Source organism: Sapajus apella, unplaced genomic scaffold, assembly GCF_009761245.1.
Source record: "Sapajus apella isolate SASKATOON/1434 unplaced genomic scaffold, GSC_monkey_1.0 scaffold95, whole genome shotgun sequence".
NCBI lineage: Eukaryota > Metazoa > Chordata > Mammalia > Primates > Cebidae > Sapajus > Sapajus apella.
The window spans coordinates 1425213-1444422 of NW_022437035.1; the positions used below are offsets into that span (position 1 = coordinate 1425213).

Here is a 19210-nt window from a genome sequence, read left to right on the forward strand (position 1 = left end):
TTCTGGAGGGGGCTATTTCTGGTTGAGCCTCCAGATACGCCCTCTCGACCCTCTACCCTCCCACGGCCTCTCTTTCCTCAGCCTAGAAATCCTACTCTGGGCCTGGAGCCCCTCTGCCTCTGGCCCTGGCCCCTGGAATGTTCTTCCTTTCTGCCCAACTCCCCACCACTGAGAGCTAGACTGTCCAGGACACTCCAAACACCATCAGATTCATGAGCTCTTACATTCTGGGCCCACCTTGATTTTTCACCTGACAGCAGGTTCAGAGGTGTGAGAAAAATAGGAGGAAGCCAGGAAGGAAACACACATGAAAGGCCTACAAGAGGCTCAGGACACTTGTAAAAAGATAGGCTCTGAGCTACCCAGGAACCAGTGCAAGAAGGGTAATAGGTGCTCCATCATTTCTAAGAGGTTAAACAAGTCTTTGCTCAAAGGAAGTTGGTGTTCTCCATGCTGAGGGCTGAGGCCAGGCATCTCATCATAATTAAAAGTGGGGATGTGTTTTACCCCAGGCCTCACTATCGATGGGATTTGGGCTCCAACATGTGCACAGATATCTGCCTGGCAGCCCTAGGATGTGGAGATTTTCTCAGGTGCTTGGCACAGAATGTCATTGTCACTGGCCATCTTTGGAGGAAGCATCCTTTTTTTTTTTAAATTGTACTCTGGGCTCTGGGGTACATGTGCATGTCCTGCATCCTGCAGGATTGCTGCATAGGTACATACATGCCATGATGGTTTGCTGTCTCCATCCTCTCCACTGGCCCCTACATCAGGCATTTCTCCCGGTGTTATCCCTCCCCATCCTCCCCCCCCCCCCCCCCCGCCCCCACTGTCCCTCCCCTCCCCTCCCCTCCCCTCCCTTCCACCCCCAACCTAGCCCTGCTGTGAGTGTTGTTCCCTGGGGAAGCATCCTTTTTGGGAAACACTTCTCCATTGGATCCTGGGCCTCAGGTGGAAAACCAGGTCCTGCACTGAGACTTTCTCTGTGAGGCTCCCTGGGTCTGGGGCTCCAGCTGCTCTCTGAGGGAAAGGTGTGTGGGAGAGAACACGGCCCAGCCCCTCCTGCATGCTTCCTGCTCAGCAGGGGGTCAGAGGGGTGGGGGCACCAGCAGTGGTCAGGCCTGTGTCTCCGTGGGTGGAGCCAGGGAGGGGTCCTCCAGGCATCCTGGGGAGTCTCTCCCACGGCTCCTGTTTGACTTTCCGGTGGCTGCTGTCACAAATCACCCCTAAGTTAGTGGCTTAAAACATCACACACTGATTCTCTCCCAGGTCTGAAGGTCAGAAGTCCAAAATGAATCCTCAAGTGCTAAAATCAGGGCTCAGCAGGGGCGGCCTCCTTCTGAGGGCTCTGGCGAAAATCCGCTTCCAGGATGTTTTCAGCTTCCAGAGGACGCCCTGGGCTTCTGGCCCCTTCCTCCGACTTCAGCGCCAGAGCAGCCTCTTCAAATCTCTCTCCCCGCCCCTCTCTCCCCCCCCCCGCCCCCACTGTCTTCTCTCATCCTCCCTCCTTCTCTCCCTTTCTTTCCCTCCACCCCACACCTTCTCTCACTCTGACCCCACTACCTCCCTCTTTCCCTTATAAAAACCCCATCTTGGACCCACGCAGATAACCCAGGATCATCTTCCACCTCAGGCTCCTTAACACTGTCACCTCCGCAAAGTCCCTGTGACCACACAACACAGCACATGGACAGGTCCTGGGACTGGGACACAGGCCTCCCTGGGAGGTCCTAACTCAGCCAACCACAGCTTCTTTCCCTCCTTCCTTTCTCTGTCTCCAGGTATGAGAAGGGAACGCACAGAGGTCGGTCAATGGATCCTCGCAGGTTCAGCGAAGTGTTCTAATGTTAGACGGCAGAGTAGAGTGGCTGTCGTTAGCAACGGTGTATTTGCAGTGGTTCCTGGGGAGCTCAGAGCCCGTCTTTCGCAAGTGTCCTGAGCCTCTTCCAGGCCTCTCATGTATGTTTCCTTCCTTCCTCGCTTCCTCCTGGCCTTGACCTCCCAAAGTATATTTCAAAATAGCTACAAGACAGGACTTGAAATATACTCAACACAGAGAAATGGTGAATACTCAAGGCCATACCCCAAATACCCTGACTTGATGATGACGTGCTAGATGCGCTGAACCAAACATCACACGTACCTCGTAGATAGGTCCAATATTATGTATCAGTATAATATTTTCTATTCATAAGAAAGGTCAAAAAAAGAACTTAAGCATAAATTAGCCATTTGACCTAGAAATCCCAGCCCTAGAAATTTATCCAGAAGAAATAAAAGCATGTGTTCAAAAAAGATGTGTAGGCTGGTCACAGTGGCTCACACATGTAATCCCAGCATGTTGGGGGGTGGAGGAGGGTGGATCATGAGGTCAGGAGATCGAGACCATCCTGCCTAACACGTTGAAATTCTGTCTCTGCTAAAATACAAAAATTAGTCGGTCACGGTGGCACACGCCTCTAGTCCCAGCTATTTGGGAGGCTGAGGCAAGAGAATCTCTTGAACAGCATGGGAGGCAGAGGTTGCAGTGAACCAAGATCACGCCACTGCACTCCAGCCCGGGCAACAGAGCGAGACTTGGTCTCAAAAAACCAAAACAAGGCCGGGCGCGGTGGCTCACGCCTGTAATCCCAGCACTCTGGGAGGCCGAGGCGGGTGGATCACGAGGTCAAGAGATCGAGACCATCCTGGTCAACATGGTGAAACCCCCTCTCTACTAAAAATACAAAAATTCAGCTGGGCATAGTGGCGCGTGCCTGTAATCCCAGCTACTCAGGAGGCTGAGGCAGGAGAATTGCCTGAACCCAGGAGGCGGAGGTTGCGGTGAGCCGAGATCGCGCCATTGCACTCCAGCCTGGGTAACAAGAGCGAAACTCCGTCTCAAAACAAACAAACAAACAAACAAACAAACAAAAAAAACAAACAACAACAAAATACGTGTCACCAGCTGGGTGAGGTGGCTCACGCCTGTAATCCCAGCACTTTGGGAGGCCAAGGCAGGCGGATCACTTGAGGTCAGGAGTTCCAGATCAGCCTGGCCAACACGGGGAAACTCCGTCTCTACCAAATACACTTATATAAAAAAGCTGGATGTGGTGGCGGGCCCCTGCATCCCAGCTACTCAGGAGGCGGAGGCAGGTGAATCGCTTGAACCCTGGAGGCAGAGGTTGCAGTGAGCCGAGATCGCGCCACTGCACTCCAGCCTGGGCGACAGAACAAGATTTGGTCTCATAAAAAAAAAAAAAAAAGACATATACATAAATGTTCCCAGCAGTCTCATTCACTACAGCCAACAAGTGGAGACAACCCAAGTGTCCATCAGCTAGAGAATGGATAGACCCATGTGGTCTAACAGTACCGTGGAGTGCTGCTCAGTTATCAAAGGAAAAAAGAACGAGGTAGGGATGAATTTCAAAAACATGACAGTAAGCAAAACAAGTAACATTCCACGAGGGAAGTTGGTGGGGATGAAAACACTGACCTGGCAAAATTTTACTCTGTTCATTGCGGTATTAGGTACTGAGTACCTACTGACCAGGTACTGTGCTAGGTGCGGCCGCTACAGAAATGAGAAGCAGACGCCATCTTCATTCTGATGACACTCACCAAATCAGCTGTTTCTGATGAACATTCAGGTACCTTGACTCTCACTCATCAGATTTTCACGCTTTACTTAACGCGGCTTAAATCACCCTATTACCCAAGTCTCCTTTCTTCTTCTTCTTCTTTTTTTCTTTTTTATTGAGACAGAGTCTTGCTCTGTTGCCCAAGCTGGAGGGCACTGGTGCCATCTTGGCCCACTGCAACCTCCATCTCCTAAGTTCAAGCAATTCTCCTGCCTCAGCTTCCCGAATAGCTGGGATTACAGGCATGCGCCAGCCACCACACCCAACTAATTTTGTATTTTTAGTAGAGAAGGGGTTTCTCCATGTTGTCAGGCCGGACTAAAACTCCCGACCTCAGGTGATCTGCCTGCCTTGACCTCCCAAAGTGCTGGGAATACAGGCGTGAGCTACTGTGCCTGGTCTTTTTAATATTTATTTATTTGAGACAGAATCCTCTCTGTCACCCAGGCTGGAGTGCAATGGCTCAATCTCAGCTCACTGCAACCTCCACCTCCCTGGTTCACGTGATTCTTCTACTTCGGCCTCCCGAGTACATGGGATTACAGGGCTCGCCACCATGCTAGACTAATTTTTGTGCTTTTAGCAGAGACTAGGTGTAAATGTACTTTCACCACGTTGGCCAGGCTGGTCTTGAACTCCTGACCTCAGGTGATCCACCCGTCACAGCCTCCCAAAGTACTGGGATTACAGGTGTGAGCCACCACACCCTGCCGTAACCGGGGTTTTATATTGAGTTCGTTGCCAAGAGTGACTTCCAATAAAACCCTTCTGTACTTTTCTCAGGACTGGAAAGCTCAGGCAGCCCAGGATGAATAATGCAGTCACCACAGAGGGGCAGGGTGGCCACAAGGTGGGCAGCATCAGGGACGGGCATTATGACATTTGGGTGGGGTTGCAGTGCATGGCTTTGTGAGCCACTAGCCTGACTTGGTTGTTTCCTGGTAACCAGGTGACATAGGAGGCTTTGTGGGTGATAGGCATCAGCCAGGGCCAGCAGCCTTCAGTCGGAAGCTAGGAGTGGGGAGAGGAGGAGCTCCGACTAGACTGTCTCACGGCAGTTTTTGTGCCTCTTGGCGCTTACTGTGTCCTTTGGTTTTTAAAATAAGACAGAAGGTCTTCTCCTAGGTGGTCCATGGGGAACACCTTGAGCTGTTGCCTGGGCCCCAGGGCTGGCCCCAGATGTGGCTTCTGCAGGCGGAAGGTAGCACCCCGCAATGACTCTCAGATCCCTGAGACTGTGGCCACCGCAGCACCAGCATCCGCCACTGCAGAGCCTGGCGAGCCGGGTGCGGAAGCCGCAGAAGTCCAACGTGTGCGGCCCATCACCAACCGGAAGACACGCAAAGGTAAAGAAGCCATGGGTGCCATTTCTGTCTGGCACATCTCTGGCCATCACCATCCCACCCCCTTCCCAAACCCTGACCCCCAGAGACATCCCCAGGTTCCAGTTTCCCTCCTGCCTGGATAGCCAGCTTTCCCAGGGCTGGGCATGCAGGACAAAGGCTGGTTCTGCCTCTTGTCGTTGCTGTTGAGCCTTCTCGTTGAGGCCTTTTTGGTCCAGTCTCTCCCTTTTCATTTTTGGCATCTCCATGGCATTTTCTGTTCTCACCTCTCCAGCTGGTCTGGTACCTAAGTGAAGGAGCCAGTTAAGGGCCCAATTCTTTATCTTCTCCCATTCCTTAAGGTAGCTAATCATTGGGATAATTCAGACTCAAATATTTGGAGACTTCTTAAATTCAAAATAGAGTTTGCCATGGAAGAGATTACATAGTAGTCTTTTTTTTGAAGGGGGGGAAGCTTCTCCTACAGGAAATGGTCGTCTTAATAGATGGTTTTAAGTCACCTTGACAGAAGCTACTTTATTTCTTCCACTTGTAATTTGAAAACAGAGGGAAAAAAATTGGGGGACATGCTTAAAATGAGTACCAAAGATATGAAATGTTACTGCCGGGGCTGTAAAAAAGGTGTTTTTGTTTTGGTTTTACCCAAAAGAGTTTAGCCGTGGTGCTCTGATCACTTTAAAATTCCCACTTTGACATGAATGTCTCTTCAGCCCGACTCCAGTGACTGCACGGGCTCTGTTTACCTCCTCGTTCTGAAAGAGAGGTGGAGCTGGCTCATTGTCACAGTTTCCAAAAGAGATGAAATGACTTTAGACTTGAATCTGTAAGGTAAAGGTTTGAGAGTTAAAAAGCCAGACCCTGCCTGTGCAAAAGAGTTTGTTTTCGTGGCTCCGCTTCCTTTCTGCCCCCTCCTGCCAGTAGAATCCTGTTCAAGATGAGTATTGGAGTTATTCAGACTCTAAACTGCTGTCGTGGGGAGAGGGTAGGAAAGGGGAGGAGAGAGGAGACATTTAATTGTTTTTTGCTATGGTCAAGTTGAAGACAAAAACTAACACTTGCAAGACAGGAGAGAAGCATTAGTCACAAAAGCAGTGAAAAAGTTGTGCCTAACTACATTCGGTGAGCAAATGAAAGCTGCCAGACTCAGAAAAACAGCGATGCTAATGGAACTGACTTTAGTAACCAGGGTTTTTTATTGAGTTCAGCACCCAGGGTGACTTCCAATAACAGCCACCACCTCCCCCCGCCATACTTTTCTCAGGACTGGAAAGCTCAGGCAGCCCAGCATGAGTAATGCAGCCACACAGAGGGGGAGGGCGGCCACAAGGTGGGCAGCAGCAGGGATGGGCATTGTGAGGCACTGGGTGGGGCTGTGGGGCGGGGCATTGTGAGCCCCTAGTCTGACTTGAGTGTTCCCTGGTAACCAGGTGACATAGGAGGCATTGTGGGTGACAGGCATCAGCCAGGGCCAGCAGCCTTCAGTCTAAAATCCTCTAGGACTTTAGAAATAGATGAATCTAGCTAAAAAGAATTCTGGATAACCAGCTCCTTGAATAAAAACGAAGTCCACTGAAATAGAACACATTATGTCATAAAGACATAGAAATATGATCAACTCATTTCTTTCATTTTAATGGCAGAGATTTTATTAGTATGGAGAAAATGTCTGACAGCTCTTGTATTTAAACTTCAGTTTGGCTCTTACTTTCTTCCATGGATAATTAAGCCTCACAATGGGTGTGCCTTTGTAACAAAGAAGTGCTGTACTCCTTTTCAGAATATTGAAAAACTGTGAAAGAATGAACAAATAATGATGAGACTTCATTGATTGTAACTTATACACCAAGTATACAAGTACCTGTGGAAACTCCTTGCTTGGTGGTCTATGGCAAGCCTCTGTGTCATATTCTATACCAGGTGGTAGATGAGGTCGTGTTGAGAGCATAAAATGAGCTCTTCATGGTATTCGTTAGGATGTAAAACATGTTTTCATGTACATCTTATTGGACCCTTCAAAATACAAATAAGGCCTGTGTGTATTCTCCCTATGTTGCTGATGCAGAAAGGAAGGCTTAGAGATCGGAAGGGACCGTGTGAGACAGCTGCTGATCAGAACTGAGGTTCTCAGTCGTCAGAGTAGACATGGAGGTCGTAGTGGTGGCAAACTCAGTTCTTAAACAACTTGACAAACTCCAGAATGTCGTATATTGTAAGGTCTACCCACAACAGAGACCTCTCTTAGAAGTTACTTTCATCTTGATGAGTTCCATTTGCATGTTATTTTACACAACTTACAGGCAACATTTACCTCTGCATTTTTCATCCTAAAGAGACGGGTCCTCACTGTGTGGTACAGGCCGGCTTCTGACTCCTGGCCTGGGCTTAAGCACTCCTGCCGCCTCAGCCTGGAGAAGAGCTGACAGTGCAGGCATGTGCCGTCTCTCCTGGCTCCACCTTCTGTCTATACATTTATTGAAATGGATAAGGATAAAAATAGGGGTAACAAAATGGCCTAAATTTACCAGTCAAATCAACAGTTTAATAAATATTGAAGTGTTTCTTCTGCGAACTGATTTGAAGCTGAGAATGCCCTGGTCAGGAGAAGCTGGCCAGAGGGCAGGTAAGGCCCCACCCATTCAGCACAGGATACGAGTCAGAAGTGTTAGGTCAGAGAAGTTGAAGAAAAAATAGTTTGTGAGCACAGAATTTACCATTTTATGTGTATGTGCATGACAGTAAGTTTCCATATGTCTCTTCAAATGTATTTTTGTGGTATTCAATAGAGGGATAACAGAAACCTCAATTTCAGTGTTTATTCCTTGGCCAGACACGGTGGCTTTTGCCTGTAATCCCAGCATTTTGGGAGGCCGAGGTGGGCAGATCACCTGAGGACAGGAGTTCAGGACCAGCCTGGCCAACATGGTGAAATCCCGTCTCTACCAAAAATACAAAAAAATTAGCCAGGTGTGGTGGCACATGCCTGTAATCCCAGCTACCTGGGAGGCTGAGGCAGGAGAATCGCTTGAATCCGGGAGTTGCAGGTTGCAGTGAGCTAAGATCGCACCAATACACTCCAGCCTGGCTGGGCAAAAAAATAGAAGAAAGTAACATGCTCAGAACACTCAATATAAAGTATAGACACATTCAAAGTTTGTTGTTAATATCTTTATTTCAGAAAATTGTGTACCACTTTTCTTGAAAACTGATAAATTCCCACTTAGATATGAAACATTTTAGCCCTTCTATAATGAGGAATTGAATTATTTTTGTTACTTAGACAAATACCACAGCAACCAGTGCTCCAACCATTCTGTGGCACACTCAACAGTCATGTAAAGTCATCAGGTAGAGCAGGGTGCACTGCTGTGGAAGGACATCCTGGAGTGCTGTCTAGGTGGCAAGTCCTGTTTCAGGAACTCATGCCATAAATGATGCTCTGCTTCATTGTTCTCTTCTGAAATATTTCAAAAGAACATTGTGTCTTGAAGCCATTTCGAAGAGATGTTCTAAGAACCCACTTTAGATCTCAGACTCAAGCATATTTCCTCCTATCTTGCCTTTATTTAGCAGTACATCTAATATGACTGGGGGTAATAGAAGTACCACAGATTAACATAGTAGGAGCTCATAGCAAATTTTCTCACTAGCCATCAACTTTCCATGCAGCCTTTTGTGTTCTTACCTTAGGAACGCTGCTAATTTGCTGGCTCTCTCAAGTGACGGGTCAGGGAAGGGAAAGAATGGCATATGATGTAGAGACCCCTGAGCAGCAGGTCTTTCCGCTTTCTAGTAGCTATTTAAAACCCTCCTTTAAAAATAACTATCAGTATGTTTCATGTAAAAGATGTAGAAAATACAGAAAAATTATTCATTATACTCAGAATACCCAGAGCTCACTTCTATTAATTATTATTTGGGTACTGGTTCTTCTAGAGATTTGTGGTATGCATTTGAATGTAATATTTTATTTCACAAACTTTTTTGCAAAATAAAACTTTTTGATCACTTTATATGTGCTGCCTTGTAACTTTTACTTAAAGCAGTGAAATAATGGCATAAGTTTCTAAAACAGTACTTGACACCTAGCAAGCACTCCAGGATGTCTTTGGCTGCCAGGGCACCCTGCTCTACCTGATGACTTTGAATAACTGCTTGGTGTACTACGGACTGGTTAGAGCACTATTTACTTATCTGCCCTTTGCGATTGGCCATCTTTTGTAGTAAAGTCATAAACAGTCCTGTTATGTTTGATTCAAGGAACACAGATAAAGCACGTGTTGATGACAGATGCGTGGTATCTCCTTATAAAACTCAGGAAGTCTGTTTTGTTTAGTGACATAATTAGACCCATGAAATGAGTCACTTTGTAGTTAAGGTATTTTAGTATTAAATATACTTGTGTCAAACTGAAGTTACCATCGACTTTTATTTATTTATTTATTTATTTATTTTTTTGAGACGGAGTTTCGCTCTTGTTACCCAGGCTGGAGTGCATTGGCGCGACCTCGGCTCACCGCAACCTCCGCCTCCTGGGTTCAGGCAATTCTCCTGCCTCAGCCTCCTGAGTAGCTGGGATTACAGGCATGCGCCACCATGCCCAGCTAATTTTTTGTATTTTTAGTAGAGACGGGGTTTCACCATGTTGACCAGGATGGTCTCGATCTCTTGACCTCGTGATCCACCCGCCTCGGCCTCCCAAAGTGCTGGGATTACAGGCTTGAGCCACCGCGCCCGGCCCACCATCGACTTTTAAATAGACATTAACATTCTTCATTTAAGTTTTTATGGATCTTGATAGCGCGTGTCTTTAATTCTAAATAGCTACCAGTTTAAAAAATCTGATGCTGTCTTAGATGATAAATGAAAAGACATTAGCAGATCTGGGAAAATCGGGAGAAATGTAACCAGTTTGGGGTAAAATGAAATACATTTATTCAGCGGTTTTAAATGGCCCCACAGTGTTGCAGATGCAGGGCAAACAGTGGAATACAAGATAGAGCCCCATTCTGACTCTGACCCTTACATTCTATAGGGACATAAGGGCAGATGGCACATGAATAGTCAAGAATGGCAGGTGGTGATGTGCTGGGAAGAAAGTAAAGCAGGGTGATGGATTAAAGAGGAGGGCAGCTTTATGGAGGGTGGGGGTAAGAGCTGGATGTTCTCTTTAAGTGACATGTGAACAGTCTTAAAAGTGAAATGGGCTGGGTGTAGGGGCTCCCACCTTTAATCCCAGCACTTTGGAAAGTCAAGATGAGGAGACTGCTTGAGGCCAGGGGCTTGAGACCAGCCTGGCCAACAGAGGTACCCCGTCTTATTTATTTTAAAAAGTAAAAAAGTGAGGGGAGCCTTGTGAGGGTGATAGGAGAGGGCTTCCTGAGAGGGATATCTTCTTTGGAATTCCTGAAATGGAAACAGACCTGTTTTGGGCAAAGGACGGAAAAACACAAGGATGGCTCCAGCAGAGTGAAAGAGCTGCTGGGGTGAATAAGGTGGGTGAAGGCCTTGTACACCTAGCGGGCACTGACAAAGAATATGCACTTCAGTTGAGATGGAAAACCACTGGAGGATTATAGCCCAGGATTACTGTTAATTCTCTAAGAAAAAGACTGAGCAGCGGCTCCGTGCGAATATACTGTAATACAGGCACGGATGGAAGCAGGAAGAGCAGCTTGGAGGCTGGTGGAGTAGTTCAGGTGAGAGCCAACAGCGAAGAGAAGAGCAACAATGACCCGAAAGAGGCTGACTTAGAAAATCAAGTGAATCTCAAAGTAGATAATAAGGTGGTAAACAGACAAGTCACAGAAAAAGAAATGCAGGTGATTTTATTTATTTATTTATTATGTTTAAAAATTTTTTTTTTAACTTTTTTTATTGCGCTTTAGATTTTGGGGTACATGTGAAGAATATGCAAGATTGTTGCATAAGTATACACATGGCAGTGTGATTTGCTGCCTTCCTCCCCATCACGTATATCTGGCATTTCTCCCCATGCTATCTCTCTCCAACTCCCCACCCCCCGCTGTCCCTCCGCTATTTCCCCCTGACAGACCCCAGTATGTGATGCTCCCCTCCCTGTGTCCATATATTTTCACAGTTCAACACCCGCCTATGAGTGAGAACATGCGGTGTTTGATATTCTGCTCTTGTGTCAGTTTGCTGAGAATGATGGTTTCCAGGTTCATCCGTGTCCCTACAAAGGACACGAACTCATCGTTTTTGATGGCATGCAGGTGATTTTTAAACACATCTTCACACATAAGAGAAAGGCAAATGACAGCTATACTGCAGTATCTCTCCTATTGAGGGAAATTCCATAAACGTGGCAATACATTCTTTGGTTTGCCTGTAAGGAAAGTTGTATTCACATATTGCTGGTGGAAATGCAAAAAGGCTCAACTCCATGAAGGGGAATTTGGTACAATCTCACAGCCTTGCAAATGCATTTAAACCAGACATCCTACTTTGAGGAATTTTGTCTACTCCATAAATGCAAAACAAACTATGCACAAAGTTCTTGTTGCATTTTTAAATATTTGTGTTTATTCTTCATTTAACTTTTTAAAACACTCCTATAGTTGATTATTAAAACAAAAACAAGAGCAAGTAGTGAGCATATGATGATTACAGTTCTTTTTCATTCACCACTGCACATAAAATGCCAGCAGCGAGTGTTACTCACTGGCCCATTAAGAGGTCTGGCACTGAACACCGCCTCTGGGGTGATGGTCATCATCCTCATATGCTTCTCCAGTGCTGTCTTTCCTGATTTGGATCAAAGTCCACCACTTCTACTTGATCCGTCTCATTAGTCTCTTTCACTTCCTTCCTCTCCGGTAGGAGTTTTTTCAGCAAATACAGTTTAATCTGGAGAGAGAAAGCCATTCTCAGGAAAGTTTACCTTAAATTCGATGATTAGGCGACGCTTTTCGTATGGTCTATGATAAACTGGCATGCCTTCATTTAGTACACACTTGATATCTCCATGCTTGACAATCTGACCTGGATGAGAGGTGATGACTACAGTTCGGCTGTCAAGGGTAGATATTGGCTTTTGGAAGCCACACAGTGCTTCAACCAGCTGTGTGTCCATACACATGAAAAGGTCTTCTCGTTGAGTAAAAACAGCATGGTCCTTCTGATCTAACACAATGATTATATCTCCCGGCTCCAGTCCTTGTTCTTGGTCTCCTTCACCATGGAATGTTATCTTCTGGCCATCTTTCATGCCTTTGTCCATATGAACTTCTAGAATCTTCTTCTCTCGAACTATCCCTAAAAGCAAAAAGATATCTAAAAGATAGGTTTTACACCTATCTTTAGAACTGATCCGCTCCCCATGGCCCTGGTGCTCCATGCACACAGACTGAATTTGCTGAACCATTCCAGGTCCCATCTGATGAATTCTTATTTGCATTCAGTACCTCGGCAATTGGGACAGCACTCCACTGCTCCTTTCTTACCCCCTCTACCTTCAGAGTTGTCACAGATCACATTCTTTTGCAGAGCCAGTTTTCTTGTTGCACCATTATATAAGTCTTCTAGGGTTACTGCGAGCTGATGTACAACATTTTTACCTCTCCTTTCTCTCTGCATTCTTCCTCCTCCTCCAAAATACATATCAAAGACGTCCATGGGCGAGCCAAAACCGCCGCCTGCTCCACCCTCTTTAGTTGCCTGTTCTCCTCCTTTGTCATGTAATTCCCTTTTCTCTGCATCAGAGAGAACTTCATAAGCTTGAGAAATCTGTTTAAACTTCTCTCCTTCATTGGGATTTTTATCAGGATGGTACTGCAAGGCGAGTTTCCTATAAGCCTTTTTCAATTCTTCCTGAGTAGCACTGGGTTTGACCCCAAACATCATAGTAAGCGGTTTCTTTCACCATCTTCTACTGCCGGTGAGCGGGCTGAGGTCCACGTGTGAGGGAGCAGGAAGGAGCCAGGAGCTGTAGGCAGCTCGGGCAGCTAGGGATCCTCTGCCTCTCACCCAGCGTTCTGGAAAGATCCTCCCAGCGCACCACAGCCGTCATCTTTTGTAGCCGGAAGTCCCTCCCTTCTCGGCCGCGGCCACCGCCCCGCGGTTGCCTGGGCAACCGCGCGGGGGCGCATGGGTCGGGAGGAGCTGCGCCATAAGGCCTTGTGGGGGGTGGGTGCCAGCCCGGCTTCCCGACGCTCGTGGAATCTTCTGGAGCCCTTTCCTCCACTCAGCGAGCTCAAGAGTGCGGGAGTCTCCGGCTGGTGGGCCAGGGCACGGGAGCAGCGCAAGTCCTAGGGTTCCCAAGTCAGTATGGCGGCCGCCTCCGCCTGGGAGGGCGGGAAGGGCTCTGTTGCATTATTTTCAATAAATATCGGAAATAACTGAAATGCCTAGTAAGGGACTAGTAAAATAAGCTGGTACTTCTACATAAAAGAGAACTATGGAGCTGTAAAAAACAGAAAGATGTCTTTTTACTGCTGTGGAGTGATTCCAAAGATAGGTTAAGCAGAAAAGCAAAAAGGCGAACACGCAGTAATATACATGAAAGAAAGCAGGGGAAATAATGTGTATTTCATTATTTAAAAATAAAAAACAACGTTGGGGAAGTGTTGATGATGACCTGTGACTGTTTTAGCCAAAGCGCATATTTTCTTGAACGGTTATTTTGCTATGGGTTTTGCAAAGGATGTTAACTGTTCAGTTTTCACATTTGAGTTAACTTGAGAAAGCTTTGCTTTGTAATTTATCATGCATTATGTAGTATACAGACTGCCCTTTCATTTTATTCGATCCTCTCAATGTTTTGAGTTAGGTATAATACAGGAATTGTACTTGTGTTATATATGAGGAGGCTGGTTCTAAGAAGACTCAGTAGATCAAGAATGTAAATTCTAGATATATGGCATATAAAACTAGAATTTATAAAAAGGTGTGCATATGGCCTGCTGTAAATACTGCCTTTAAAAAAACCTTTTTTTTTTTTTAAGCTTCCTAAAGCAATTATGTCTCAGCATGAAAACAGCAACATTAGATAATGAGAAATAAAATGGGGATACTTGTAACACAGTTATGCCTTTTATTTTGAAGAGACAGGGTTTTGCTTTGTCACCCAGGCTGGAGTGCAGTGACACTGTCACAGCTCACTGCGGCTGCAAACTCCTAGGGTCAAATGATCCTCTCACCTCAGTCTTCTGTGTAGCTAGGGATACAAAGGCTCACCACCACATCCGGTAGTCTTTAGAATATTTTTTGTAGAGATGAGGTCTCACTATGTTGCCCAGGCAGGTCTCAAACTTCTGACCTCAAGGAGTCCTCCTGCCTTAGCCTCCAAAAATGTCAGGATTACAGCCATGGGCCAGCCCACCTAGCCCAGAAATGGTCCTAAAAGTCTGGGAAAAAAGTTAAATGCTATTAAGAAATATACAAAAAGATAAACATATACTATGGTATATGAAGTGTCACAGTTCACTTATGGTCACTACAACATTGATTAAAATGTCACACAGTTCAGGCAAGTCTGAGGACTGAGAGGGACGTACAGGATTGGTTTGGAAGCCACAATCAGGATTGTCAGAGCTGGGAAAGCAGAAGCAAGGCAAGAGTGTGCCCAGGAGTGGGGCGCGCAGCAGCTCCGTGGTGCGCCGTGTGCACAGGACTGGGACACTCAGCAGCTCCGTGGTGGGCCCTGTGCACAGGAGTGGGGCATGCAGCAGCTCCGTGCTATGCCGTGTGTCCTCTTACATGGCAGGCTGGCTCCAGCTCAGCAGATGAGAATCACCTGATGGGTGGGAAGAGTGGATTTAGGTAAAATCTCAGACCGTGCATCATAACTGAGAGACTTTAAATGTTTGCCTTATGGGACGTAAAACTAATAAAAGTGACAACATAGGGATAATAGAGTAGGTCAGTAAATGCAGTAAGCCACCTGCCACCTCTCCAGGGCATCAACCATCCCAAAAAAATATTGAGGCAGCAGGATTTGACAAACTTCTCACCAGAGAGGGTCCAGGGCATGATCTAGAACACTCAGGTGTCCAGGGTTCAGGGCATGATCTAGAGGACTCAGGTGTTCAGGGATCTCTATCCCCAGGGAACCAATTACATTCTTACCTCAGATCTGTCACTTCTCACTGTAGTAACTCTGGGCAGGTCACTCAAAATGTCTGAGTTTTAATTCACTGAATTGGAAAATACGGGTTGTAGCCCCTTCTCTGCCTGTCCCTTGGGGCTGGTGTGGGGATCAAGGAAATCACAGATCTCTGTCATGAGCTGGAAGGCATATGCCCATGGAAACTGTGAAGTCACTTTCCATCCTTTCCTGTCCAGGAGACACACAAGCTCCCTCTTTGTATTCAACCAGTACCTAGTATCTGGATTATTCTTCCATACATTGAATGATTGAACATATTTGGGCATTTACAAAGACTGAGTCTACTTAAGTCTTTATCAGCATTTCATCCTTTTAGGCGCTATAGACCTTAGTAGGTCTACAGCATAGATCTACTAACATTTCCACATCTCAGAATAGGGAACTGAGGCACAGATGGGTTCATATCCTCTCCCAGGTATGTGCAGATTCTAAGTAGGATTTGAACCCAGCCTGTTCTTGGTAACTTGGATCTGCTGCTTTTCTATATTGTTTCATCTGAATAAATGTGTCTGCCTGCACAAACAAATCTTCCTAGAACCCAGATCTAATTCAGGTAGAGTTGAAAAGCAGTTGGTAAAAACTGGGATCAAGAGTTTAAACTGTGAATAAGTTTTTTACTAATTTCTCTGTGCTCCTCTGCCAGCAAGATGTCAAGCACTGTCTTTATTATAGTATATTTCCTGAATCTATAAGAAGTCTGCTCTACCTTGCAGGTTTGGCTGGCCGCACCAGGCGCTGGGCAGAAAAAGTATGGAAGTGTAAGAAAATTTCCCCCATTGAAAATGAAGGTAGGGTGGAAATTATGTCATTAAGTTTATTTAAGCAAATAATTCCAGTGTATTCATCCAGTGTCCCATATTAGAGAAACTCAGTAAATGCTATGTCATGTTCTTCAATTATTTCATTTGTGCCAATTTAAACGCATTAAATCAATGGTGGGTGATGCAACTACACAAGTAAAGTTACGTTGACAACTTAGAGTTTGTTTCTCTTTCTGTGAAAAGGTCTCATTTTGTCACCCAGGAGTGCATTGGTGCAATCACAGCTCCTTGCAATCTTGACCTCCCGATGTTCAGGGGATCCTTCTACCTCAGCCTCCCAAGCAGGTGGCTGTAATGCACATGTCTTTATACCAAGCTATTTGCTTTTTAAGTTTATTTTTTATAGAGATAAAGTTTCACCATGTTGCCCAGGCTTGGTTCAATTTTCATAGTAAAGGATATCTCCAATGTTTAGACATTTGCTTTCAGGTTGGGCAGTTAGGAATACAGAAATTATAAACCTTCCTGTGTCTTGTTCGGAAACAATACTAAAATTATGATTACTTGCTTGTATGGTAAGACTGCATGTTTCTTTGTAAGAATTTTGGTAGGTTTTACCGGTGAAATCATCTGAAGGTAGTGTTTTTGTTTTTGTTTTTTTGAGAAGATATTAATTATTGATTCAATTTTTAAGAGAAATATAGGCCTCTTCAGATGATCCGTTTATCCTGAGAGGACTTTTAACCTTCTAAAATAGATCCAAAAAGTTAGCTCATTTCATATAATGTGTCCAAGTGTGAGCACAGATGTGTTCAGAATATTTCCTTTTTATTTATTATTTTTTGATTTCACTCCTCTTAAACCGATATTATTAGTACATTGTGACGTCCTTCTTTCCTTTGTGGTTAGATGAGGTAGAGGTTTATCAATGTCACTGACCTTTTCAAAGAACTGGCTTTTGGTTTTGTTGATTTTCTCTGATGATTTCCTGTTTTTTTATTCCATTAATTTCTGCAGTCATTATTTATTTTTCCTCCATTTTATATTACACTGCTGTTTTTCTTTCATTGCCCAAGGTGGAAGCTAGATTATGAATTGAGATTTTTCTCATTATTGACACAGCATCATGAATGTACATACTCACTGAATGTAATCTCATTAAAATGCACACTTAATTAAAATAATAAATATGTATGTTTTACTACAACTTTAAAAGCACACCAGGATAGATGATAAATATAGTAGCAGTATATGCAGTTCCACAGAAGTTAAATAATCCTGTAACCTTTCCTAAAATGTGGGGATTTGCGTGGACCTTCACATGGGCAGCAGGTGTGATGCGATGCTCTCGCGGAAGCATACAGCGCCTTTCTGTATTAACTGGTTCTTAGACTATTTCACATTGATGAGGTTGCCCTAGCTAGGAAGCCAAGGCTCTTTCATTTCTTTCTGCCCCTCTCCTTTGCCCTCCTTTGACACCAAGGAGAATAGTCCAGCAGCAGCTCAGTCTGTGCTTGTCAACAGCCCACCTTCATACACTGTGGCTTCGGTCCACATCCCCCAAGTCTCCTTGTGGGATTCCTCAGCAGCACCAATGCACTGACTGTCTCTCTGTGTTTTCCTAGCTCCTGTTCAAGATCCGGAGGAGTGCGCAGCGTCGCCTAACATAGTAAGAGCATTTCTTTGTCTTGAAGAGAAATGTTTTTTTCTGGGGCTTCTGGAATATCAAGTGAATATCATTTTTGACTGCCATTGTGAATCAGGCCTCAGCTGTCATGGACTCTAGCTACCACTCACTGGAATCTATGACCAACCGAGGCCTGATTGATGATGTCGGTCAAAAGATGACATCACTTACAAACTGGTAATGAGCATATTTCTCAGTAACCACCTTTTCTTCTTGAAAAATAATTTTGTAGGCCGGGCGCGGTGGCTCACGCCTGGAATCCCAGCACTTTGGGAGGCTGAGGCGGGTGGATCACGAGGTCAAGAGATCGAGACCATCCTGGTCAACATGGTGAAACCCCGTCTCTACTAAAAATACAAAAAATTAGCTGGGCATGGTGGTGCGTGCCTGTAATCCCAGCGACTCAGGAGGCTGAGGCAGGAGAATTGCCTGAACCCAGGAGGCGGAGGTTGCAGTGAGCCGAGATCGCGCCATTGCACTCCAGCCTGGGCAACAAGAGCAAAACTCCGTCTCAAAAAAAAAAAAAAAAAAAGAAAAATAATTTTGTATTTGGCAGCCAACATGAACTTGCTAAATATTCCATGAAAACCCACTGCCTCGGTGGCTCACACCTATAATCCCAGCACTTTGGGAGGCTGAGGCAGGTGGGGCCAATATGGTGAAACCCATCTCTACTAAAAATACCAATAGCCGGGCATGGTGGCAGGTGCCTCTAGTCGCAGCTACTTGGGAGGCTGAGGCAGGAGAATTGCTTGAACTTGGGAAGCTGGGGTTGCAGTGAGCTGAGATCATGCCATTGCTCTCCAGCCTGGGAGACAGAGCAAGAATATGTTAAAAAAAGATAAAAACCAACTGCCTTTTCTGCAAGCATCCTTTATTTGGGGGCTTTATTTGGGGGCCAGGGGCTTGATCACTGTTTGACATCTGCTTTTCTAATACCACCAAGTGAATAAAAGACCTGCGCAGTCAGCACCCAGTATTATCCGATCCTCATGATGTTTTTCTTTTTTTCCCTCTTATTGCAGGAAAACACCACAGGTCAATATCACCACCGTATGTATTCTTTTTTTTTTTTTTTTTTTTTTTTTTTTTAAACAGCTTTATTGAGATGTAGTTGACATGCAAACCAATTCACTCACTTAGTGGGTGATTCAGTGTTTTTACCATATTTATAGGCTTATGTACCCATATTACAATCTAATTTTAGAATCTCTTCATTCCTCCTCAAAGAAACCTCGTTAGTAGACACTCCTCTGTTTTTCCTAAACTTACACCCCTGGTTCTAGGCAGCCTCTAATCTACTTCCTGTTTCTATAGTAAGTGCCTTTCTGTATTAACTGGTTCTTAAGGTGACTGTTTCACATTGATGAGGTTGCCCTCGCTAGGAAGCCGAAGCTCTTTCTATTCTTTCTGCCCCTCTCCTTTTCCTTCCGTCAACATCAAGGAGAACACCAAGCAGCAGCCCAGTCCATGCTTGTCAACTGCCCAGCTCCACACACTCCAGCCCAGGTCCACATCCCCAAAGCTCCTTGTGGGATTCCTCAGCAGCACCAATGCCCTGACTGTCACTCTGTGTTCTCCTAGCTCCTGCTGACAACCCAGAGGAGTTTACCGATGGCAGCCAGGAGGAGGAGGTGGCCTCTGATATGGTAACATGCATTTCT

The 19210-nt window shown here is 45.5% G+C and overlaps 2 long non-coding RNA genes and 1 pseudogene across 2 annotated transcripts; 1 reads left to right on the forward strand and 2 right to left on the reverse strand.

Annotated features, from left to right (window-relative positions):
- Nucleotides 1–650: 650 nt before the first annotated feature.
- LOC116535556 lies at nt 651–17068 on the reverse strand. Its single transcript, XR_004262252.1, has 3 exons — nt 16404–17068; nt 14600–14603; nt 651–663 (listed from the first exon to the last, which is right to left on the reverse strand). It is a non-coding gene; the product is annotated as an uncharacterized LOC116535556 (long non-coding RNA).
- LOC116535554 lies at nt 11662–12857 on the reverse strand (annotated as a pseudogene).
- LOC116535555 lies at nt 15800–17714 on the forward strand. Its single transcript, XR_004262251.1, has 2 exons — nt 15800–15886; nt 17485–17714. It is a non-coding gene; the product is annotated as an uncharacterized LOC116535555 (long non-coding RNA).
- The last annotated feature ends 1496 nt before the right edge of the window (nt 17715–19210 follow it).